The sequence below is a fragment of the Camelus bactrianus genome, chromosome 11, assembly GCF_048773025.1.
Source record: "Camelus bactrianus isolate YW-2024 breed Bactrian camel chromosome 11, ASM4877302v1, whole genome shotgun sequence".
Classification (NCBI taxonomy): Eukaryota; Metazoa; Chordata; class Mammalia; order Artiodactyla; family Camelidae; genus Camelus; species Camelus bactrianus.
The window spans coordinates 42,315,522-42,341,516 of NC_133549.1; the positions used below are offsets into that span (position 1 = coordinate 42,315,522).

General features: G+C 42.6%; 1 long non-coding RNA gene across 2 annotated transcripts in view; it reads left to right on the forward strand.

Annotated features, from left to right (window-relative positions):
- LOC141579114 (uncharacterized) overlaps positions 1-25,995 on the forward strand; it is a 57,845-nt gene that overhangs the window by 8,383 nt on the left and 23,467 nt on the right. For both annotated transcript variants that reach the window (XR_012510183.1, XR_012510184.1), the window contains exons 2-3: positions 9,695-9,844; positions 16,348-16,502. This is a non-coding gene — a long non-coding RNA (uncharacterized LOC141579114). The remainder of the gene's footprint in view (positions 1-9,694; positions 9,845-16,347; positions 16,503-25,995) is intronic.

The window sequence follows — 25,995 nt, forward strand, 5'->3', positions numbered from 1 at the left end:
GTCACTTACCCTCTCTGAGCCTGTTTCCTTTTCCATAAAGAGGCTTTAGTGGTGACTACCACTTAGAGTTGGGAATGAGCAGCAGTAATAATAGAAATAACACTGCTGGTAACGATTACAACAATAACACTATCACCAGCAATGGTCATATCGATAACATTAGCTACTGTTCATGGATGGCTTTCTTATAAACACACAGTATGGCTCAGTAATTAAGAGCCTCCTCACTCCCCAACTCCCACATAAACTGTCAGACTGTGGGCAAGCGACCTGGGTAGGGCTGGGAGACTCATGGGTATGAAGATCAGAGAACAGCACCAGGCATTTTGTCAATGCCCCCTAAGTGCCCACAATTGCTACTGTTTCTGCTTCTCGCAACCGTTCTTGTCTATTGGTGTCTGTAACCATTTTACAGAGGAGGAAACTGAGGCTAAGAGGTTAGGTAACTTGCCAAAGGTTGTAAAGTACCTTGCCTTCCACATTCAGCTCCCTCTCTCTGCCCTCCTCCCTTTCCTGGGCAGCCCCAGGGTTACTAGGCTGAGTGTCGCACACGGACTCTGTTCTCTCCGCTTTTGTGAATTCCTGCTCAGTGCTCGACAGTTCCCCCCTCCCCCCTCCCCAGATGTTCCTGCAGGGCCCAGGCAGTAGTCCGCAGTGACCAAGAATGTGCCCGGGTGGTGGGATTGACTGGAAGCTGCCTTAAAGATAAACACGGCTGGGGGTGGGGCGGAGCCGGGTGGAGCCCTCTCCCCTGCTCTCCCATCTGCGCCCTCTCTGAGCGGCTTCCTTTCTCACCATCTCCGTCTTTGCTTTCTCTCCAAAAAGAAGGGCTGCCGGCCCTCCTCTCTGCCTTTTGAGACGCTTGCCATGGAGTTAATACTAATCGTGATAATAAACTTCCCACCGGGTAAACAAAGCGTTCCACACTCCTGATGGTCACAACATCCCTATGAAACACATATTCTTGTCCTTCCCCCCATTCAATTTAGAGCCATGGAAATCGAGGCCCGCAGAAATGAAATGACTAGTCCAAGGTCACAGAGCAGGTAAGGGGTGAATGCAAGACTTCCAGACCCTTGCGCTAGACGCTGCCGCTCCACCGCCTGGGTTAGGGCGTAGGGGTGGGGCTGCAGAGAACGTTCTGCCCCAGCCCGACTCCAGGAACTAGCACTCCAGGGCCACTTGCCCTCAGGGAAACCTTTCCCGAAAGAGCGTGTGGGGCCCTGAGGTGACCCGCTAGCCAGAACACCTCAGTCTGGGAGTGGCTCCTCCTGGGCCTTGGCGTCTTCCCTCCGGGAGCCGCGTCTGCAGCCCCAACGTCATAGCAGGCCGCCGGATGCCCACCGAGGCCTCCGAGAGCGTCGCGAGGCACCACTCCCGATCCCTGGGGACAGGCTACAGGGCTTTTCGAGGTGCCCCCCCCTTCTGTTCCGACCTCTCAGGCTACTCTGCCCACGCCCTCCGCAGAAGGAACTTCCACTGGAAAGCAAACCACCGCAGCCCGGCGGGGCCGGGGACACGCTGGAGCCAGGCTCCAGCCCCTGGAAACCCGGCCCGTCGCAATTTGAGCAAGTGCCTGTACCTCGGGTGTGCGCGCTGCGCTTCCTGGGGCAGAGTGGTGGGTTCAAATCCTGTCTCCGGGCGAATTCCTTACTTCTGAGCTCCGCTTTTCTGGTCTGTAGAACTGGGAATACTCAAAGTACTCATCTCAGGTCGCTCTGAGTGTTAAAGGAGATCAATTCTGTTAAGTACTTGGTGCCTGGCACAATAAACCCTCAACGAATGTTAGTTTATTATTATTAACTCGGGGACTAGTGGAGGCTGACTTTTCTGCTTCTGGGTGTGAGCCCTGCGTTCCTGTGCGCCCCGAGGCTGCGGACGCGGCCGGGAGGAGCCCGGCGGCCGAGGCTGGACACTTAGGCGCGCAAATCTCTGAAGAAGAGCGGGGTTTACCCGGCGGCGCGCCGTTTGGGGCTGGGCTCCGGCGCTTACGTGAACTCGCGCGGCGTTCTCGGCGCGTGCGCCTGTCTGTCCTGAGCCGCGTGCGTGTCGAGGCCTGTGCGTGTCACGAGCCTGGTCCCCGCTGACGCGTCTGTGGGGACCTCACCTGCGCTCGATTTAGATTTCGGCGGAGACAAGAGCCTTAGGTTTACCTGACGGATGCGTGGTGTCCACGCTGTGTACACAAACCCAGCGAGACTGGAGTCCCTGGTGCTCGGCATCTGGTTCATCGAACAATTTGCGCTATTAATGGTTATTTTATTTATATCGTTAGAATTGTACCCCCGGGTCTGTTTACACCAACGTCTGGCCGTCCTGGCCTCAGTGTTTGGATAGGGGATTACACTAATGGATGGCCAAATGGGAGGGGAGAAGGAGGCGCGGCTGGAAACCGGGCTCCGGGCGGCCATGCAGGGTGGGCCTCCAGGGAAGAGGGAGCAGGCCTCTCCTGGGCTCGACCTCTGACCCTGGGAGGGAAGGAAACGTGTCTGCCCGCGATAGGAAGCCTCGGCCTCCGGTGGGGTGGAGGCTGGAGGTGCCTGCTCCAGGGACGGGGTGGGGAGGGGGGCTACCTCTCTTCCCTCAAGGCCGACTCCAAACTCGAGGTCGTCCCGCTTGGGTGCGTACACGTCAACAAGTAAACAAGACCTGGAGCTACAGGGATGGCGGCCGCTTTGATTCACCCTGGCGACCAGTTTAATGCTTCGGCTTCTAAATCCGGATTATGGCTGAGCCCCAGGCTCCTGGCGGCTGGCGGGGTTAGCGGTCCCTTCAAAGGGCGGCCGCCCAGCAAGCGCGCAACTGCCCAAATCGGAGAGGCCCCACCACACCCAGCCCTAGGTGCGCACCTGCAAGTCACCTGAGCAGTCCCGAGCAAAACGCGGCCTGGCCACCCAACCCCACGCAGTGCGAAGGCCTGCCATCTTGCAGCGGGCAGGTGTCTGGGATCTTGGCAGCGTTCAGCTCAGCTCGAAAAGGCTAGGCCTAGAATTACAGGCTTTGGAGCCAAGTGTCTTTGCTACAGGGTTAGGGTTGATGCATAAAATTATCTAACAAACATTTAGTTAGAATTTACTATGTGCCAGACATCATATCAAGCAGTTTTACTCTCCACAATAATCCTAGGAACTATTATCCCATTTTACAGGAGAGGAAAAAAGAGGGTTCAGTAATTTACGCAGTCTCACAGCTAGTGTCAGAGCCACGACACTAACTGTGCAGTCAGGTTACAAAACTAGCGCGAGATTGTGCACTAGTTTGGAATCCTGCTGTAAACTATGGACCCTCTCTCCCAGAAGAATGTAACCGTTGGCCAGTAATTCCAGGGACTTCACGGAACCCCTTAGGCCCTTTCACAGACCTTTGATTAATAGCTTTGGCTTTACAGGTCATACAAGTCGCATTTGATTTAATTTGTTGATTTGAACAGAGATTAGTAAGGTAGTACGTTTTAAATTTTGTTTTGAGGGGTAGGTAATTCGGTTTGTTTATTTGTTTGTTTATTTTAATGGAGGTACTTGGGATTGAACCCAGAACCTCGTGCATACTAAAATCACGCTCTACCACTGAGCTATACCCTACCCCCAATAAGACAGTACTTTTTATATCGTTTTATAACTGAACATTCCTGAAGCTCAGAGAGGTAAAGTCACTTGTTCGAGATCACACGGCTGGTAAATGTGGAGATGGGCTCGCAGGTCTTTGCATTCTAGAATCTTCATGCACACCACTTCTCCAGTCTCCCCAGACCCCTAAGTTCTCCTTTCTGTCTCTTCCCTCTTAGCTCTCACTTTCTCCCCTCTGGCGGGCGGGCGGGCGTGGCGCTAGTCCTTTGGAGGATCTGGGTTTTTCTTGGGGGCCCCTCGGCTGGCGGGGGCGCAGCGCCAGGACCCGGTTGCCCTGTGCTCTGTGGGCCGCGCTGCCAGGACGCGCGCTCCGGTAAACGGTTTATCTAAAGACAACTTCTGTTTCTCGTTCGCTGTCGGGAGTTGCCCTGCAGCCAGCAATGAAAAATGTGCCTTTTCCCGAGACTCTGGCGCTGGTGATTTATGTGGGAACCGTCCTCACCCTCGAAGCCTGGGCTGCTCAGCCGGGCCTAGGGGGTGGAGGGCAGGGGCCTGCCTGGAAGAGAACCTGGTGCCCCGGCCCTCCCAGCGCCCGCTTTTACGGCGCCCCCCTCCACTCCTACCTCCAGGACATTTTACAGCCGCTCCCCCAGGAAGCTGAGCGCTTTATCGCGGTAAAGTAAACACCATTATCCCAGGTCCATTAACACGGAGATTTTGGCGTTGTAAATAGAACTCGAGAGAGAGAAGAGCAGCCCCCGCGAACTCCCTTGTAAAACGGTGAAGGGTCTCCAAGATTTATGGCCGTTGATTGGCCCCTCAACCTTCTAAGAAATCCCAGTCTTGACCAAAGCCAGGAGGTGGGGCATTCCTCCCGGCCTAGAAATCTCATCCCGGGTGTTAGGGGTTGGAAAGTAGGGAGTCCCCAAGACGCATCTAGCCCAATCATTAATTTTCTTTTAAGTTACAAGTCCAGGAACGCTGGTTCCTTTCCTGTTGTGGATGCATAGATAAACTCTGCAGCTCCCCAGGAGCTCTTAGCAGAGAGCAACCAGTGGAGATGGTGCCAGGGTCCAGGATGCTTGTGTTCCAGGCTCCTTCCTCATTTGTAAACTGGATAGTGCTTTCAGCAGCTACTTAGGAGTCTATAAAGCACAGGAGACTTGTCACTGGTGAGCACTGCCCAGACACCTTGTGACCTGGGGCTGTCATTGTATGGCCTTGCTTTTGCTTCTCTTTCCAAAAGGAAATGCCCACCTTGTTTACTCTTGGGGCAGCCTATATATGAAATCAAGTAAGGATGCACACAGCAGAGTAGACAGCCCTAGCTCTCCACCTCTCTGAGTTTCTATTTCTGATGAGTATCTAATGACCTGTTCCAGGAAGTTTCTGGTCATCTAGAGTGTGGTTTTCTCAACTTCTCAAGTCAATATTTATATTGACAAAACAGTTGATTTTGAACTAGGAAATGTGTCTCAGTTTGATTGAGAAAACAAAGGGACAAGTTCTCCAGGCCAAGGGAAGCTTCAGGAGAACCCCACCCCTCCTAACCTTTGCCAAGATCACTTTGAGAACACAGTGCATTCTGGGAGGTTGCTCCTTCAGCCCCAATAATTTAGTCATTCTTGTGAGAGTTGAAGGGTTGGCTTTGGGGAAGGAACAATAGAGGAAAAACAGGCAGCAGGAGGATGCCAGAAATTGGTTTTGGTCCTTTGGCTTAACTGGCTCTTTCTAGAGCAGGGACTTTTTAACTATTTTTCTGTGTCAAAGACTGCTTTGATAACTTTTGACAGTCTGGTGAAGCCCATAGACTCCCTCTCAGAATAATATTTTTAAACGCATAGAACACATAAAATAAAACACATATAATGATACTGAGATACAGTTATCAAAATCTTGTAAAAAAATAGGCATATAGTAATAATATATGTGCTGCTTTATTGGTTCATTAAATAACAAAATCTAGTGGCAGGTCTAACAACCATAAATTCAATGTAGTGATGAATGTAAATGGAATGTCAAGGTATCTGCAGTGGCAGTAAGGTGCTATGACAATGTCAGTGGTTTCTATTGGTGACAAAGTCACAGGCACTAATACTACCGGGTTTGTTGCCTACATTCAAAAGTGACGGAAATACTAAATTACAGTTATAATTAATCAGAATAAAGATATTTTCCCCTTTTAACTTCATGGACCCCCTGAATTCTATTCTCAGGTCCTTTGGGAATTTATAAACTGTCAGGTTATGAACCATTGGTCTAGGGTCAAAATCTAGATTACTTCATCTCAAAGAGTGGTCTTTGGATCACCTGCATCAGAATCTTGTAGGGGTGTTTGTTAGAAAATTCTAGGGCCCCTTTTAAGATCTATTCTGTGGGTGGACCCAGAAAACTGCATTTTAGTTAATTAATTAATTAATTAATTTGCAAGGGGGTAACTAAGTTTATTTATTTGATGGCAGTACTGGGAATTGAACCTAGGACCCCATGCATGTTAAGCATGCACTCTACCACTTGAGCTATACTCTTCCCAAAAGCTGCGTTTTAAACTGAATTCTCAGAGGACTGTTTTCACACAAAGTGTGAGAGTCACTGCTTCTGGACTTTACCCATTAGCATCAGCACTTCGGTTGGCTGCTTGGGTATTGAAAGGAAGATCCCCTTGGAGAGCTGAGGGGTGGGGTGGGAAAGCAGGGATTCTGGGCAGAGGCTCTTCCATAGAGACTAATTTAAGGTGGTGCACATGAACTTGGTGGGCAGAGCAAGCTGGGGCATGGGAGAATACCAGGGAAAAAAGCTGGAAGGGGACATTTTGGTAAAGGGTACCAATGTGCTGACAGAGGCTTTGGAAGAAGTTCAGAAACGAACTTGTTCAGTAGCAAGTAATGTCCCCGGGGCCCTGTGTAGACTTCTCTATCTGCTCTTGCATTGGCTTCCTTTGTGCTTTCAGGTGCTTTGAGTTTTTAGCTCCTTTACAGAGTCTTCCCTTTGGAGCTTTCATTCATTTACTCACTCACTCTCTCACTCATTCATTGTCTCAATGAATGCCATGACCCAGGCCTTGTTCTAGATGCTATGAAAGATACAGAAATTAGTAAAGAGGTAATCACTACGCTTCAGGTGATCACTGTGCTTTCACAGATACCCTCTCTCATCACTAGCAATCTTTTTTTTTTTTTAACTTTTTTTATTGTGTTATAATCATTTTACAACGTTGTGTCAAATTCCAGTGTAGAGCACAATTTTTCAGTTATACATGAACATGTGCATATTCATTGTCACATTTTTTTCTCTGTGAGCTACCATAAGATCTTGTATAAACAGTATAATCTTGTTTATCTATTCTACATTTTGAAATCCCAGTCTGTCCCTTCCCAACCCCCACCCCCTTGGCCACCATAAGTTTGTATTCTATGTCTATGTGTCCATGAGTCTGTTTCTGTTTTTTTTTGTTGTTGTTGTTGTTTTTTGGGTTTTTTTAGATTCCACATATGAGTGATCTCATATGGTGTTTTTCTTTGTCTTTCTGGCTTACTTCATCACTAGCAATCTTAAATAAACTTGATAAGCATCAAACTTCTTTTGAGCCAGGTCTGATTTGATGTTTGTACAGTCACCGAAGACCAAAGAAGTCTCACTGGAAGGCTGGAAGAGCTTGTAGTATATTGATTACTTGGGCACCTGTCTTTTCTTTTGCAAAAGGTAACTTAGATAGACTGTGAGCTTTGATGAGCACCATTATAATGGTAAAGTGTTGAACGAAGTGGGGCTTATTCCAAATGTAAGAAAAGTGTAAGACACACCCAACATGACGTTTGAGAATAGTTATGAAATTGCTGCCCCAGATCAAGCTTATGATGATTATGACTGACAGCACAGAATAAACGCAGCTGTAACAAATTTTCACCTGGCATGAGCTTCAGCCATAGCAGTACTGTTTGCCTCACTTTGTATTCTCACACGTGTCTTCATCCAGGTTTTAGCTCCTACTCTCATATATAGCAGGTGGGTCTGTGTCTGGAATTCAGAGTTTAATAAAGACAAGGTAGAGTAGAAACAAGGGTCTAGAGTCAGAAGATTTTGGTTCCCATTCTGTTTCTGTCACTTAAGAGCTTTGTGATTTGGGCAAATAAGTTGAGTTTGAATTTTCTCTTTGGTAAAATGATTATAACAATGCCTATTTCATAAACTTATTGGGAGGAGTAAGATAATGTATGATAAAAGTGCTTTGTAAACTACAAGTCACTGTACAATGTGGGTAGGTAATTATATGCTTTTGGAGCCAGGTGGACCCGGATTCCAAGCCTGGAATGAACTACTTACTTGCCCTGTATATAAGTTATTTAATTTTCTGGGCTAAGTTTTCTTATACCATAAAATGAGATTCACAATATCTTTCTCTGAATCATTGTTCTAAGATTTAAGTGAGACCATTGTACATAAAAAAGTGTCTACCACATCGTAAGGCAGCTGACAGCTATTCCTAGGTTGTCGATGTTGGGATGGCTGTGACTGTGCCCTATTTATCTTTGCATCCTTAGAACAAGGCAGAGAGTGTTGCACATGGCAGACTCTTAATCTTGGTTGAATTAGTAATTAAGGAGTGTCACCTTTGCATATGTGTCACCAGGCACATAGCATTAAGTTATGCTTAACAAAGTCCTCACTGGCCAAGCAGAGCTACTCCTGGGTCAGTTTCAACCTCAGTTTTATCCCAGTGAGCCTGTAGCACCTACTGCCTTCACCCCCTCCCTGGAGGAACAATGGGTCACGATAAGACTCAGAGAGTCAGCAGCAAATGGCTCCAGCACATGGCTTGGGAAAGACACACATTTCTAAATCAAATTAATCAAAAGCAATCAATCAACAAATGTTTACTGAGCTACTCCTATGTACCAAGAACTGTTCTAAGTGTTGGGGATTCAGCAATAAATAAAACAGACAAGATTTCTGTCATCAGTCCCTTTAGCCAGTGCAAAGATTGACACCTAGAATTTCTGTTCCTTTTTTTGTTTTCTTTTTAAGGTGAGTGGATTTGAGAATCTGGAGGTTGGAGTCCAGGGAACTAGCTGCAGTGACTGAGCCTGGGAAGGTGGTCTCTGTCTGAGGAATTTGAGGATATACAAAGGACTGGAGAATCAAGCATAGCATAGTCGCATACACTAGTCAATAAGGACACAATTACATAGGGAGAAAGAAGCCAGGGTCAGGGGAGAGAGGGAGAGGGAGAGAGAGCGAACAGGGGAGAAAGAATTAGTTTTCTATTGCCGCCATAATACATTACCACAGACAGTGACTTAAAACAGCGCAAATGTATTATCTTACTGTTCTATAAGTTAGAAATCTGACATGGGTCTCACTGGGCTAAAATCAAATGTTGCCCTTTCTGGAGGCTCTTGGGGAGAATCCATTTCTTTGCATTTTCCAGCTTCTAGAGGCTGCCCATCTTCCTTGGCTACTAGCTCCTTTCCTCCATCTTCAAAGCCAGCAATAACTAAGTCCTTCTCAGCTGCATTCTCACTGGTTCTTTCTCTGACCCTTCTTCCTCAGTCAAGTCTCTCTCTGACCACATTTGGGAAAGGTTCTCTGCTATTGAGGATTCATGTGGTTAGGTTGGGTTCACCTGGATGATCCAGGAAAATCTCCTTATAATAAGGTCTATACCCGTAATCACAGTGCAGTTTTGCCATGGAAGGTAACATATTCACAGGTTCTAGGGATTAGGATGTGGGCTTCTTTAGAGAGCATTATTCTGCCTACCAGAGAGAGAGAGACAGGAGACAGGAGAGGAAAGAAAAAGAAGAGGAGAAGGAGAGGAAAGAGCAAGGGCAGGGGGAGGAGGAGAAGAGAAACATTTGCCTGGTGTCTTTCCCAGAAAAATGGACTTCCAATAGCTGAACAATTAAGAATGCAGCTAAAGTTCAACATTTTCTGGTAAGTTATATTCTACTTTTTGCTGCACATTCAGCAGCTGTGGACATAACATATAACACTCAAAGCACAAGCCAGTGCTATTAACTTCTGCCCCCTCTTCTCATCCAAGAGTCCTTTGCTACTTGCAGGCTATCTCTGAGTATGCAGGAAGTCAGCTCCTTGTTGATTACCCTTTATCTCTGTCATATTTCCAGGTTTCCATCTGATGCAAGATGAATCCCAGGCAGAGCTGTGTGAGAGCTGATGTCTGTCTTTGATGCCTCTCTTGTCTTTACCCCTAAGCAGATTCCACTGCTTAAAAGAACATACACAACCGTCCGAGGATTTGTCTTTTCTTTTTCAAGGTACACATATGGGAAAAGTCTGGAAGAGAGTCTCCAAAATGATAGTATTTGCTAGGTGGTAAAATTATGGCTTTCTTTTTTATTCTTCTCTTAAACACTGTCTGTTCTTATGTATTTATCAGTAAAAATGTATATTCACAAGTGTTAGCCATTTGACGGAGAACTAGCGGAGGGAGAACAGTACAGAACTGAGAGGTGGAGATCAATATTTAGATTTTATACTTTTATTTCTGGGGAGGCAGCTTTGCCCGGAAGTGAGGAATGTGAGTCAGGTAGATCTGGGTGGAGTCCTAACTCCTCCACATACACGTACAACATACATGTGATTCAGTTTCTTCCAGTGTAAAACGAGGAAATTAAATAGCTTTTATTTCATAGTGTTTCTGTGAGAATTACATCACAGATGCATACAAACTACTTTGGCTGATGTCTGGCACATAATAGACCCTCAGTAAACACAAAGTGTTATTTTTAGAGCTCAAATATTCCTTAATCCAGCCTTCAAAGCAGATATCAAATCTGTTATTAGGGACAGCAGGGGTGGTCATGTTCCTGATTTCTGAATGTGGCAATTATGGGCAAACAGAATGTGTTTCCATTTGTGAACCATCAATTTGGGTGAAAACCCATGAATGACTTAATTATATGGACAAACACTATTGGTAATGCAGGATATTAAAGCAAAGAATAAAAAAAGCAGTCTTTCAAATTTATTTACTAATTATTTATGGAGCACTTAGTATTTTCCAGACCCTCTAGAGACAGGTCACTGTCCCCAAGATTTTATAGTGTACCAGGGGAGAAATGAAATGAATCCAAATAGATAAAAAAAAAAAAAAAAGAGGCAGAATAGATAACGAGTACACTGGAAAGTTAAAGAAGGAGGGTTCCCCAGAGGACAGTCAAGGAAGGATTCATGGAGGAGCTGGGATTTGAGTTGGGCCTTGAAGGGTGATGTGGTGGCGGGTGATTCTGGATCACCCCAAAGGCATTTTCAGATTCAAGCTTCCACCAGCACAAAGATTCATTCCTTGTTATTACCAGGAGCTATGCTCTTTGAAACAGGAAAGAGTTTCTGTGCAATAGTACAATGGTTCTTAAAATGATAAATATGCAAAGAATTTAATAACAAAAGATGCTTATATGTTGAATATCCTCTCAAAATGTATGCACAGTATGATTTCATTTATGTAAAACGCACAGAAAAAAGATAACAGGAAGTACTTAAAAATGCTAGCACTGTTGCATCTAGATGTGGGGTTTATGAATTTTTTTCCCTTCTGTACAGTAATGTATGTGTGTGTGTGTACTAAATATCCAGAAGGGAATGTATGAAACACATGTGTTCAGTTTTAATAGCAACAACAATAATATAAACATTTATGAACTCACCATAGAAACATTGCTGGTACTTAGAAGTCCCCTGTGTGCTCCTCCCCAGTTGTATGTATGCATTCTTTTTCCCGAAATAGAATTGCTAATTATTTCCTTAGAGTTTTTCAACCTATGTGTATATCCCTAAACACCATATTGCTTAATTTCAGGGAAAAAACTGAGTGTCAAACTGAAATCTAGTTGTGTGAGAAAAGGACAATAGTGCTACTATTAGATGAAGGCTCCCAGAAGGAGGGAAGAGGAACAGAGTATCTGAGCCTTAGTCCTACTACAGCTTTCCTGAGAGTTGACCTGAACCAGCTGGGAGATGTCGGTAGGCAAGACTGTGAATAAGTCCTGAAGCCTAGGGCCCTGGAACCAGAGAATCTAACAGGGCTGTTGTGTGGGACAGAGACAGGGTGTCCAGTAGATATATGGTCGGAGGGAGTGGGCTGCTCTGTGTTTTACTTCTAAGTCCCGATAGATTCCTTCTAAAGCTTAAGAGTAGGTCAAAGAAGACACCTCTGGCCCATTTAGCTGGCATGGAAGGGAGATCTAGCATTTGATACACACATGGTTAGGGCAAGCAAGTATGCATGAGAATCTGGACCAGGCTTATGTGGGCACTCTGTCCTCAGGTTAAAAATATGATCTGATGGTGGAGGAGATCCTGAGGATGACGGTCTATGAGGATGCTGCTCCCGTCTGAACCGGCTGTCCTCATCACTAGGGGCAAACTGTTCTCTTGGATTCTCAATCGCTCTCTTAGGAATTCCCTTCACCCCTCCTCAGTTGGCTTACTGCTTTCCTATATCACATGTTCTCTTTATGGTTATTGCTTTATTTTCTAGGAGCACTACTTCCAAAAGCTTTTTGCAAAAGGAAGCGTGCATGGGAGGTCAACAATTTGAGATCTCGAATATCTAAAATGACTTTTATTCTACCCTTATATTTGATTGATTTTCTGGATCTAAAATTCTTACTTGGATAATATTTTTTTCCCCAGAGTTTGGAAAAATTTCTCCATTGTCTTCTAGCTTTCCATGTTAATATTGAGAAGTCCTAATTCCCTCTAAATCACTTATGTTTTCTCTGTGGAATCTTATAGGAACTTTTCTGTTCCCCCAATGTTATGAAATTCCACAATAATATACCTTACAGTCGGTCTACTTTCTTACGTTGTCCTAAGCACTTGGTGGATCCTTTCAGTCTCATGTTCAGATTCATGTCCATCAGTTTGAGAAATTTCCTTGGATTATATCATTGATTTTAACCCCCTGTTTTCTTCTTTCTCTCAACTTTCTGGGAGATTTCTTGATGGTATCCTCCTACTCAATAGCTTTACTATTCCTTTCATCATTTTAATTCTCAAGAGATCCTTTTCATTTTGTCCTCTGAATGTTGCTTTGTTGAAACACACATCTGTTTCTTGCTTCATGATTGCAATATCTTCTCTTGCTTCTTTGAAGGTAATATTGATAATTTTGTTTTGTTTTGTTTTCTTCTGTCTGCATAATTGTTGTTTCTGTCAAGTTACTTTTTTCATCCTTGCATTTTATGATAATAAATTTCCTCAGATATCTGATGACACTTGAATTCTGCTAATGATTAAGAAAAAGTACCTAAGGGGGAACGGTTTAGCTCAGTGGTAGAGTGTGTGTCCTGGATTCAATCTCCAGTACTTCCATTCATTAATAAATAAATAAACAAACAAACCTGATTACCTCCAACCTCACCCCCCAAAATAAGCACCTAAAACGAACAGAACTTCTGAGAACCGGAGAGAGGCTTTGGACTTTGAGCTTTACTGTGTGGTGGTTTGGGTGAGCTGTTTGTTGCAGAATGCCTGCTGTCAGGATCTTTAGGTGTTTCTTTTTTTCTCTTGGGCTTGTCAAATTCTCAGGGAAGCATCCTCCAGTCTCCTGCCTGGTACTGCCTGTTCTGAGATTTTGAAGAGTCTATGAATTGGATTGTCTCAGCTTTTCCTACTGCTACCTTGGGATTTCGTTTTCTTGATTCTTTTACACGTCCCTACTCTTAAAACTGGGAAGTGAAAAAAAAAAAAACTAAAGAACAAACAAAGATAGGACTGTGGTGTGAGTTTAAATTCTGGATCCTAACACCTAATTTTTATTTCAGAAACGAGTCAGACTTGTGTAAGAGAATGCAAGAATCAAGCAAATTATGTATGTCCTAGACTTTCAGCTAACTCTCTAATCACCTGGGCAAATGAAGGGAATCTTGGATTCCCACAACAGCAGAATGTCTGAACTGAAAGACATTTTGGAACTAATTCAAGCCTGACATGTGCAGAAAATGAGCCCAGACATCCTGTATCTGCCCCAGAAGTCATTCTCCGAGCTCTGTGTTTGCCTGGCCTAACACACAGCTAGCCAAGATCCTTGAGCACACACTTCCCAAGGGAACAGAGGGAGCCCAGAAGTCTGGATCTCGAAGGAAAGAAAACTTTCAGAGTTTTCAAGTTGCCTCATCAGGTTTTGCCCCTTTTGATAAATGTCTGAACATTTGGGAAGGGCTTGGCCCTGGAGGGATGGGTCATAGGGTGATTATAAGCAAGAACGATGGAGGAACACCTCACCTCCCATGGCCCTACCAGGGCCAGTCCAAAACTAGAACACCAATATCCAAACCTATCATTAAATCCTGTGCCATGCGGTAAGTCAATACAAAGTATTGTTATTCCCAGAAGCCTAGAATCATAGTGAAAAATAGGAGTAGAATCATAGTGAAAAATAGGAGTCAGAGGCTTTAAAAATGATGTTAGAAATCATTCGGATTGTTCTTTCTCTTATAAATTTCCTCACCTAGTAAACTGCAGACTTGGCTCCACATCCTCTCTTTTTTATTTCATTATATTTTGTGTTTAACTGCAATTTTATTTATGGGTTTGAATAGGTATTAAGTTCATGTTTTTCAAATCTCAAAAGGTACAAGTCTCCTATTTCCCACGTGCCCCAGCCCCTAGTTTTCTTCTCTAGAACTATTATTTTAGCATATATTCCAGAAGCATTTTGTGCACGTATAAGCAAATAAGTACATACTCTTTTTCCTTCCTTTTTGCCTTTTGCACAGATGGTAGCATTCTGTATGTAGTTTTCTGCACCTGTCTCCCCACCAAATAGTACTTTTTGTTGCTGTTTTTTAATATACCTCTGTATAGTATTCCACCATATGAATGAACCATAGTATATTCCACTAATACACTAGGGATGAACTTTAGTGTTATTTCATCTTTTTTTTTTTATTGGAGTATAGTTGATTTACCATCTCTTTTTCTTTTGAAGGAACTTGATTTCCTAGTCTTTTCTCTCACTCTTCTTTAAAATTTTAATTTTTTATTAAAAAAATAGGCTTTAAACATTTATAAATTTAATAGGTATTGCCAAGTTACACACTAGAAAGGGCATAGCAATTTACACTCCCTGTTTTGCATTATCCACAACAGCCAAACTGTGGTAACAAGCCAAAGGTTTGTCAGCAGATGAATGGATCAAGACAATATATGCAAAATGGGATGTTATTCAACCCTCAAAAAGAAGAAAATCCTGCCACCTTTTGACAATGTGGATGAGCCATTATGTTAAGTGACATAAGCCAGTCATAGAAGGAAAAATAGTCAGATTCATGGAAGCAGAGACTAGAATTATGGTTCCCAGAGGCTGAAGGAGGGGGAAATAGGGAGTTATTCAATTGGTGTAAAATTTAAGTTATGCAAATGAATGAGATACATTGTACAACATGGCACCTATAGATAACAGTACTGTATTATGCACTAAAATTTTGTTAAGAGAGTAGATCTCATACTGTGTTCTCAACACACACACACACACACTTACACACAAAAGGACACAAGGGAATTTTTTAAATTGATGGATATGTCTATTTCCCTGATTGTGTGATAATTTCACAGGTGTAAGCATATGTCCAAACCCATCAAATTGTATAATAAATATGTGCAGGTTTTTTTTTTTTATCCTCAGTAAAGCTGTTTTTATAAAAGAGAAAAATGCCCTTTTTTTTCACAGCTTCACCAGTATAGGTTGTTCTCAATCTCTGAAATAGTCATCCATCTGATAGGTTTTTATTGGTTTAGTTTTAATATTTTCCATGATCTGATTATATAAAAGGTAAATGATTGCTAGATAAAATTTACAAAATACAGAAAAGCAAAATAAAATGATTTTTAGAATAACCATAATCCCATCCAGCAACAACCAAGTTATAACGTGGGGGGCATTTACAGCCCGCACTATAATTTACATTCCTCTTCTTCTCCTTTTTGATACAAATTTGGTAACATACTAGTATATTATTTCTTAACTCACTTTTTAAAGTTAATAGCATATGATGAACATTTTCTACATTGATTACTTCTATGTCAAACAAAAATTTTATTATAAAAATTTGAAACATGCATAAAAGTAGATAGAATATTAGAATATCATAATAAAATCTATATATACACTACCCAGATTTTAAAATTATTAATATTTTCTCACTTCACTTCATTTATTTCTTTTTCTTTCTGCTGAGTATTTGAACATACTTTCTGGCCATTATGACATTTTACCCTAGATAGATTTTTCTAGATTTTAGTAAAACCACTCTTCTTCAGTTCTCTCCTTAATTGGTTATTATTACTGGTGATTTTACGTATTTATATACGCATATATATACATGCATATATAATTATGTGATGTTATATGTATAATTATGAGATGATATATATATCATATATATTTCATGTGTATATACAATTACATGATAGAATTACAATACTTCTCTGAGGCAAAATGGTAGAACCAGGCAAGCTTCTTATCCTGGGGGACCCAGCACCCTTGTCCTTTTTCTAGGGACCCAACAAAATCATTCAGACAAAGTTGGGAACTTAAAAAAAAATATTGAAGAGCACATAATTTAAAAATTTATCCTTAAAGCAACATTAGCTGCCAGGTAGCTAGGAAGGACATTAATACCTTTATTTTACAGACAAGAAAACTGAGGTTCCATGAAGTTAAGGACTTGCTAAAGGCCACACAGACTAATGAAGAGAGAGAGAGGATTCTAACTCATCTTCTTACTTTAAAACTAAATATTCTTCCTTTCAGGAGTTTTGCATCCTAAAAGAAGACTGCAGGAGACGATGACGCTTTACACGCAGTGATGAATAGGTGGTGTGGGATTCTGGACTTTGGAGGAAGATAGTTTGGAAAAGAACTACCTTTCCAAAGACCAGTCTCTGCTTGCTCTACCAGAGTTGGAGGTGAGCATGTGAGGGGCTGCCTTGGGGGAGAAAGCAATTGGGGGAGATTTTGTAAAGGAACAGCTAAAAGAATTTGGGAGTTTACTGGACACCGGGAAAGAGAAATTCCCATTGGTGAGAATTCCAGTTGTGCTGCTAGGACCAATGGCACATTGTCCTATTTGTATTTGGGAGTGGGTCATGTTGACCCTTCAGAGCCCACCCTTAGCCATTTCCACCTTACTTACAAGGAGCTTGTTCCTACCTCTCCTCAGTCTGTCCATGGGGTCTCTGTTCCATCCTATCCCTGGGCACTGCACACTCAGTGGAGGGAATGGAGACGCCAAGCCTAGCTCTGGTGGTGACCTTATCACGACTTTTCCATCACACTGGCTGTGTCATCGGAAAGGCTCACTCACTGTGCAGGCTAGCCGGCTTCCAGGGAATTCATTAACTGTAACTGGGGTGTGTGTGACCCTCAGCTGCTCCCAGGGCTTTCCCCTTCCTTCTGCCCACCCTGGGTTCACTTCTGGAATTGGACCAGTTCTCCACAATCGCAGCCAGGGTGACAGCAAGGTGTGATGAATGGACAAGGAGCTGCGGAGTGGCAGGGCGCTTGGTCAGGAACCCAAGGCTGTGTTTATGAGAAGGAAGAGGCTGTTTCCTGAAGCAAGCATAATGCAGCTCTAAAAAAGGCAGGGGAAATACATCATGAGAGGGAGCGTAACCCTGGGACGGCCGCTGGGAATCCGAGTACCAGAGAAGCCCGGGCAGGTCAAGGTGCCTCTGACAAGGCCTTTTTTATAGGCCATTTGCGTGAGGCTTTGCTGCTGTTCCCTGCAGAGCTGACAGCCACTCAAGGTCTCCGCGGGAAGCTTGGAGGCTAATCTTAGCTGTCACTTTCCAGACCTTCTCCACTGGCCCTGCTGATGCATTTAGGAAAGAAATAACATTCTATTGTTTTAAAATGCTGGAAAAAACGAGACAATTTTGGCCGTTGGTTCTTGCATTGCTGCAAATAGATTGGGAGTATCAGCTCTTTGCTTCCTTCCAAACCCAGAGCACAAGAAAGTAACTGGATTTCCTCAATGATCAAGAGAGGTCTGAAAATGTGTTTCCCCCAAAGAGTGTTACTATCTCTGTTTATCTCTGAGGATTTTTGTTGCTCTGACTTCCCTAAAGATGCTGCTGGGTTGTAAAGGTGACTGGGGAAAAGGAGCTCTCTGTGTTAGTTTCCTATGGCTGCTGCAACAAACTACAAACCTAGTGGCTTCAAACAACTGAAATTTATTCTCTTACCTTTCTGGAGACCAGAAGTCTGAACTGAGTCTTATAGGGCTAAAATCAAGATTCCAGTAGGGCTGGTTCCTTTTGGAAGCTCCAGAGAAGAATCCATTCCTTGCCTCTTCTAGCTCTAGCGGATGTCAGCATTTCTTGGCTTTTCAGTCCCTTCTTTCACCTTCAAAGCCAGACGTGTAGCATCTTCTTTCTTTGCATCTGTTTCCCTCTGCTTCTCTAGTCTAATCTCATTCTGCCTCCCTCTTTTATTTTTTTTTCTCACATTTTAAAAATAGTGGCAAAATACACTAACATAGTTTACCATCATAACCATTTTTAAGTGTATAGTTCAGTGGTATTAAATGCATTCATATTGCGGTGCTGCAACCATCACCCCCATCCATCTCCATAGCTCTTTTCATCTTGTAAAACTGAAAGTCTACACTCATTAAACAAGTCCTTATTCTCTCCTCTCCCCAGGCCCTGGAAACTACCATTATACTTTTTGTTTCTATGATTTTGTGCACTCTGAGTATTTCATACAAGTCGAATCATACCATATTTATCTTTTTGTGACTAGCTTACTTCACATATGTCACTGGCATAATGTCCTCAAGGTTCATCTGTGTTGTAGCAAAAGTCAGCATTTCCTTCCTTCTTATGGCTTAGTAATATTCCATTGTATCTATATACCACATTTTGCTTATCCATTCATCTGTCAATGGACAGTTGGATTCCTTCCACATTTTACCTGTTGTAAATAATGCTGCAAACAAGGGTGTGCAAATATCTCTTTGAGACCCTGCTTTCAATTCTTTTGGAGTATATACCTAGAAGCGGAGTTGCTGGATCACATGGTTAATTCTATTTTTCATTTTTTCAGGAACTGCTACACTGTTTTCTATAGCAGCTGTGCCACTTAACATGCCTTTTCCCAATTTTTCCACATCATTGTCAACACTTGTGACTTTCTGTTATTTTGACAGTAGCTATCCTAATGGGTGTGAGTGAGGTGGGGTCTTGTAGTTTTGATTTGCATTTCCCTAATGATCATGCTGTTGAGCATCTTTTCATGTGCCTTTGGACTTTGTATGTCTTCTTCGGAGAACTGTTTATTCAAATCCTTTGCTCATGTTTGAATTGAGTTGTTTACTTTTGTTTTTGTTGAGTTTCTGCCTCTCTCTTATAGGACACTTGTGGTTACATTTAGGATCCAGAATTATCTCCCCTTTCCAAAATCCTGCAAAGTCTCTTTTCCCATGTATGGTTTCAGAGATTAGGACCTGAGTATTTTTGAGGGTTGTAGTTGTAAAAGCCTGTCACAACCTTTAATAACCACAGGAGTTTATCGAGCATTTACTGTGTGCTGAGTACTGTGCTAGGTGCCTTGATGTGGGTACTTTTCTAATTCTCCCCCTCTGTGAAGTAGGGACGGCCTCCAATTTGCAGACAATACTAGCTAATACTCACTGAATTCTTAGTATATGCCCGTTCTCTTCTTGGACTTTAGATGTATTAACTTTTTAAATTCTTTTTTTTTAGTTCTTATTTCCTATTGAAGTGTAGTTGATTTGCAATGTTAGTTTCAGGTGTACAGCAAAGCAATTCAATTATATACATACATACATACACAGATATTTTTTCAATTTCTTTTCCATTATGGCTCATTATAAGAAATTGAATATAGTTCCCTGTGCTGTACAGTAGGTCCTTGTTGTTTATCTATTTTATATATAGTAGCGTGTATCTGTTAATTCTTTTCATTCTTACAGCAACCTATGAGGCAGATACTAATATTATCTCTACCTTACAGATGGGAAAACTGAGGCATAGACAGGTTAAATAATTTGCCTGAGATCTTCTAGTAAGAAGCAAAACTGGAATGTGAACCTAAGCACATAGCTACTAAACTTTCTGCCAATTCAGCTTAGTTCTCCTTACTTCACAGTAGAGGGTTTACCTGGCTCTTTATTGTCTTTATTCCACTGACAGGGTGGAAGTGGTATTGTGATCTGAGGTTCACCTAGAAGCTCAACTGGCCAAATGTCAGTTTCTTTCATTGCCTGGGTATACTCCTTTGCATTCAGTATTGTCCTTATACCCCTTTAGAATTCATTCAACAAATATTTACTGAGTGCTAGCATTTTGCGAGGTGCTGGGGTCACAGCAGTAAAAGACAAGGTCTCCGCCTTCATGAAACTTACGTCTAACCGTGTAGCTAGTTGGAAACCGTTCTGTAGTCCAATGCCTTTATATTCAGACAAGAAATCAGGATCAGAGCAGGCAAATGAATTGCCTAAGGTCAGACGGTTTGTAAGAGACAAAATCATGACTGAAAATAAAGTCTGACACTCATTCCCAGGCTTCTTCTACTTCCTACTTCCTTCTTTGTAATGGTTTTTGTCTGCTTTCATCTTCAACAGTGATTCCTCCCAAAACATCCTTCTGCTGAAGTAGCCCTTACTGAGGTCCCTTGAGCTTAATTATCAATTGATTCTCCTATCTTAAAGGACTGAGCAGTCTGTCTCATATTTAGAGCAACTTCCCTTCTTTATTTTCACATTATGTTCCTTCTTCCCTGTAAGTTACATTCAAAGGCTTCACCACCTACTGCAATTATTCTATTCTATAAATGGGTCATTTTCACAGAAGAACATTACTGTATGATTCCATTTATATGAAATTCTAGAAGACTGCAGAAAAGAGAAGTGTATCAATAGGCACTTAGTGTCAGCGATGGGAATTTGCTGCAAAGAGGCACAACAGAACTTTCTAGGGTGATGGAAATGTTCTATCTTATTAATGTGGTTGGTGGTGGTCACACGGGTGTGTATATTTGCCAAACTTGTCAAACCATATCCTTGAGATGGACGTACTTTGTAGATTATACATCAATAAAGTCAATTTTTTTAAAAGGCAACTTTTTGAGACAGGCTGTCTTTCTGCAAAGAGGCAGATAGGATCTGCCAGAGTAGAGATTTGGGACTTAAAATGCAATGACTCAGCTAGTACGGGTGATCGTACCCAGGGAGAAAGTGAGGCTGGAAAGGTGACTCTGCTCTTTGCTCATTTGGTCTCATTTGCCATGTGCCTGTCATAATGTAAGCATTTGCTGCAGTGAGTGTGATCTTGGTGTTTAAAGATACTTTAACTGGCTGGGCTGATTTACAAACATGGCTTTAGAGAGGCATGTGAGTTTGGGCACATCTATTCTATTTTATGGCTGATTTGAGGACTTTCCAAAGCTGAGTTTTTATTACATGTATATGGTTGTCACTCTTTGAGCTGAGTTTAAAACTTAACTATCTGCTTTTTTTTTTCTGTCAGACACACCATCTTCTAGTAATTTATCAAATGACCAACAGAAAGGGAAAGAGAAGAGATATCCATTACATGTCCTCAGAGCCCTGTAGAAAACATGGAGCTGTTCCTCGGGCTGCATACATGTGGATCTACAGGAAAGGTGGTACTGTCAACATCAAGGGAATGGGCACTGTTTAAAAAGGAATGCGCCACAAATTACCCACAGCAAAGCTGGAAGGGTCTAGGCTGTTAGCCAGCATGTTGTTGGCATTGTTGTTAACAAACAAGTTAAGGGCAAGATTCTTGTCGAGGGAATTAATGTGCACATTGCACATATTAAGTGCTCTGAGAGGCAAGATAGCTTCCTGAAACATGTGAAGGAAAATGATCAGAAAACGAAGGGAGCCAAGGAGGGAGGTACTTGGCTTCAACGGAAGCACCAGCCTGCTGCACTCAGAGATGCACACTTGTGAGAACCAGTGGAAAGGGGTCTGCGCGCTGGAACCTATTCTCTATGAATTTATTGCATAATAGTTGTTAAAAAAAAAAACCCTGAAGACCACTGCACTGTGTGTGTGTGCATATATATATGTATGTAATGTATATATATATATATGTATATGCATATGTATATTTGTGTGTGTGTGTGTGTGTGTGTGTGTAAAGCCTATTCCATGAAAAAAATCAACACCATTATTTGCTCTTAGCATGTTTAGGGGTAGACAACAGAAACTGAATTCCAGGTTCATTACAGTCTAATCCCCCTCCCCCTGGAGTATGTGACAGGAGATTTTTCCTGTAGTCTTAAACCAGTTTATCAACCTGCAAAGAAGCCTGGCCCTTTCTTTGTCTCTAAATGTGACGTCTGTGTGCATGTGTGAGTGTATGCTGACAACTGGTGGCCTTATCTCTTCTATCAACTTGGAATCACCTCCAAACTCCTGGAAGTGAGAGGTTCTGTTCATCTTTACGATAATATGAATATGTACAATGATCTCTGTGGTCACCTGATAATACTTGTGGACCATCTGAGTCCCTCCGCTCAAACTGTAATTGCAATTTAATGTTTGAAGGGCTCAGTGAAAATTCCCTTGATGTGCAATTCTCCCCACAGAAGCACCACAGAGCAAGTGAACCCATCGGGGTCGGGGGAATCCCTTTAATAAGAACATTCCAGAATGTAGAGATGACCGAGCCCTAGTCATCCCTTAACTTCAGCTTCAGTCTCTACTTCACGTCCTCAGCCTCCACACTCACTATTCATCTTTGTTTTCATTTCATCTTCAATTTTAATCTCAGTTTCAACCTCATTCTTAACTTCATCTTCTCTGCATGATCAGGGAGACTCAGTCGCAATAAATGGTTACTGATGATAAGGAATTTCACGTTTCCTGAGTAACCCCTCTAGTCTCCAACTTGCCAGCACAATTTCTGACACACCATGTTTCTCACGCCCGTCTGTAGGTAATTGTTTTCAAATATTTTTGTGGAATACGTTTGTGTATTGTTTTCTCCATTAATTTGTAAACTCTCTCAAGATAGGAATTATGGCTATATTTTGCTCTCTAGACCAAGAATCTAGCATAGTTATTTTTAGATTTCAGGAAGTTAATATTTGTTCCCAGTGATGACAATTTCACTCACGTTGGGTACACAAGATTTCTTCACTGGTCATTTTAATTTGCTTTTTTGTGTTGGATCCAAAGGTTTATCCCCCTTTTTTTTTATTTTCATGATACATTATTTACTATTACCATTAGGTTGTACTCATTGTATTCATCTATTTGTTCAACAAACATTTATTACGCTAGGTAATAGGAATACAAAAAGAACAAGACACCATCTCAGACTTCAAGTCTTGAGGCATCAACTACGTTTTTCTCATTTTAAAGCATTTTATTTATTTTGGATTTGTAGTTTTGCAAGCAGTAATTTGAATAGAAAGAACAGCCATAATTTTGTAAAAAAAAATTGTTGGGTTAATCTTGCAAGAACAGGAGAGACAGCAGCTTTAAAGGTCTAAACACGATTCTTTTCAAATGGTCTTTAGCCACCTTATGGCTGAATTTTCTCTTATATTTGTCATGCCCTACATTTCTCTAGCATTCAGCCAGACTCTCATGATTATCATGAGGAGGAAGCTTAGGTTAAAAAAAGGTGGGGGGGCCTTAAAACTAGTAAGATGCCAAAGAAACATTAAGAACAACTGTACCAAAAATAGAAAAAAGGAGATCCTTTCATGATTCACAGTCTCTACTCGTTATTTACTGTCTTGGAATACCCCCATCCAAAAACAGTTGCAAGATGTTCGTGGTCCGAGAGTATGACAGACTGGAGTTGTGAGATTTTAGCCACGTTGAATCTTGGTGAAGGACAGTGCTTGGTAAAGGCCACATGCTGTCCTTGCTTCTCGGTGTGCTAATGTCGTCCTGGGGTATATTAGTGTGTGAGAGAAAAGAAAGGTCCAGTGTTCCCTTTCCTAGAGACTTCTGATTAGGAAGATTCTTTGTTAGATCTTTTAGAAGACACCCAACAGCATAAACGTCATTTTATCTAAGAGCATAAAGAATACAAATACAAAGGGCCTCCTCCCTACGTATAGCATCCATCAATGTAACTGTTTGATTATACTACTATTGTAATAATTTCCATTGTCCAATGTGTGGTTCCCTATGGTGGTTTTGCAGTATAGATCAGAGCAATAAAGATTTCACAAGAATGGAGTATTGGATGTATTTGGTGGTACAGTGCAGGTAAGAAGTTGGTGAGCATCCTTCACCCAGTATCTTTACCCTTTCCTACACCTTTATTTTTCTAGGTCCTTCATAATCAGAGGATCTTTTATCTCCCTAAACTTATTTTCCATATGGTTCCTCAATCAAAACCTCTCACAGGTTAGGTCAAGCTTCCTTACTTTCATCCCTCCCCCACAGGATATAAATCCCTTCCTCAGTTCCTCTTGGGAGGAATGCCTTTTCTGCCTTTCCCCATCCTTTCCTTCCTCCAAGGTCCACTTTAGACCACTATCCTCCATCAAGTCCTCCCTGACAGCTCCTGCCCAGTTCCCTCTTCCTTCTCTGACCTTCTACTACACAATGGCATGTGATAATAATAGCCTTCATTGGCCCACTGGTTGACAAAGCACTGCACTCACTTGAGATTTTCACAAGCCCCTGATGTTGGTAAGGAGAATTTTCTTGTCATGTCAGAGAGAATGAAAAACTATCCCAAGACCATACTGCAAATGGCCAAGCTGGGACATCAGCCCAGGCCCTTAAGTCCAAAGCTTTTCCACTACGGTCTTTTGTTTCTATCTCACATTTCCATGTGCCAACAGTGCCTAGTTCAGAGTTGAGAAAAATTAGACTCCAGTAACTACTTGTAGATTGCTCTACTGACCCTGTCAAATCTTCATCTTTCTTTCTATATCCCACCTGCTCCCAACTCAAAGTGGCTGCTTCCACTTGTCATGAACCACGAGTCTGCAAAGCACCAGAGGGGGAAGATCTGCCCTTCCCAGACATCATCTGTGATGGAAGCTGCATCTGGGGGGTGAGGCTGGGGGTCTGTCCTCTGGGGATGTCATCTGTGAGGGGCGTGGTCTCCCTGAGAGCTAGAGAAGGGGGATGTCTCTAAGGCACGGCAGAACGAGGACATGAATTCACTTGTTTGTTACGAGATTTTTTTTTTGAACCAAATAAAAGGGGTATTTAAAAAAAAAACACACTAGCAGAGAAAAATCTCTCTCCTTTGGCTGGGTGACATTTCATGCCTGTTCATATCATTATGTCAGTCTTTGAAAATTGAAGACCTAAAGCCGTCTCCTTCCTCACTAGACAAAAGGAAGAGTTGGGTGTTTCCCCAGGAGGAGACCTGACCGTGATGACTGAAACATTAGGACTGAGGCTGAGTCACTGGCATGGGGAGGGCCTCCGCCTGAGTTTCAAAGCCAGCAAATGTGCTTAGGGCTGTAGCTACACACACCTGCTGGTTGCAGCCAGGGCTGGCATTGTAAGCATCTGGGATGTGGCTCAGGGAAAATCTCCAGCTGTCTTTAGTTCTTTCAGAATAGATCTTCTCTGGATCAGGGGCACTAGTGTTTTATTTCTTAATAACTTAAAAAATTATTTAGAACTCACAAATAGTTGCAAAATAGTACAGAGATTTCCTATGTACATTTCACCCAGCTTCTCCCAATGATAATGTCTTAACAAACCATAGTTGTTTGTTTTAAAGTAGTATCTAAGAACAAACATTTTATTACTATCTATGATGGTTCTAGGGGTTATGAGCTAGCTCACTTGGGTGGTTCTCACGTGGGGTCCTTCATTCAGTGGCTATCAGGTGACAGCAGAGGCTAGAGTCATCTGAAGGCTTCTTTGCTCATGTGAAGCTGGGGTGGTAAGGCATCTCTCTCCACATGGCCTTTCCTAGCTCCAGCTTCTGAACAGCAGGGCGGTCTCCAAATAATCAGATTTCACATGTGGTGGTTGGCTTACTCCAGAGCAATTATTCCAAGAGATCTGGGTAGAAACTGCAAGGCTTCTTATAATCTAGTCTTGAAAGTCCCAGAAGAACTTGACTTCCATCACATTCTATTGGTCAAGCAAGGCACTCAGGCCAGCCAGATTCAAGGAAAGAGGAATTAGCCTCCACATCACAACAGGAGAGGGAGCAAAAAAAGGATGGCTATCTTTAAGCCACGACAACTGCCCTGCAGTTTGGTTGGCCCCAAGTGACCAGACAAGCATGCTAAGGAAGAGCTCATCAGAAGCATTACTTATGTCATTCATAGGGTAAGTCCTTACGTCTGGTTGGTCCCAGGAGAATTTTCATTCAGTTACAGGCTCACAGCATCAGTAGGCGGCACAAGCTCAATAAATGTTGCCTGACAGAGAAGTAGAATCACTTCAATGCACACATAGTAAGTGGG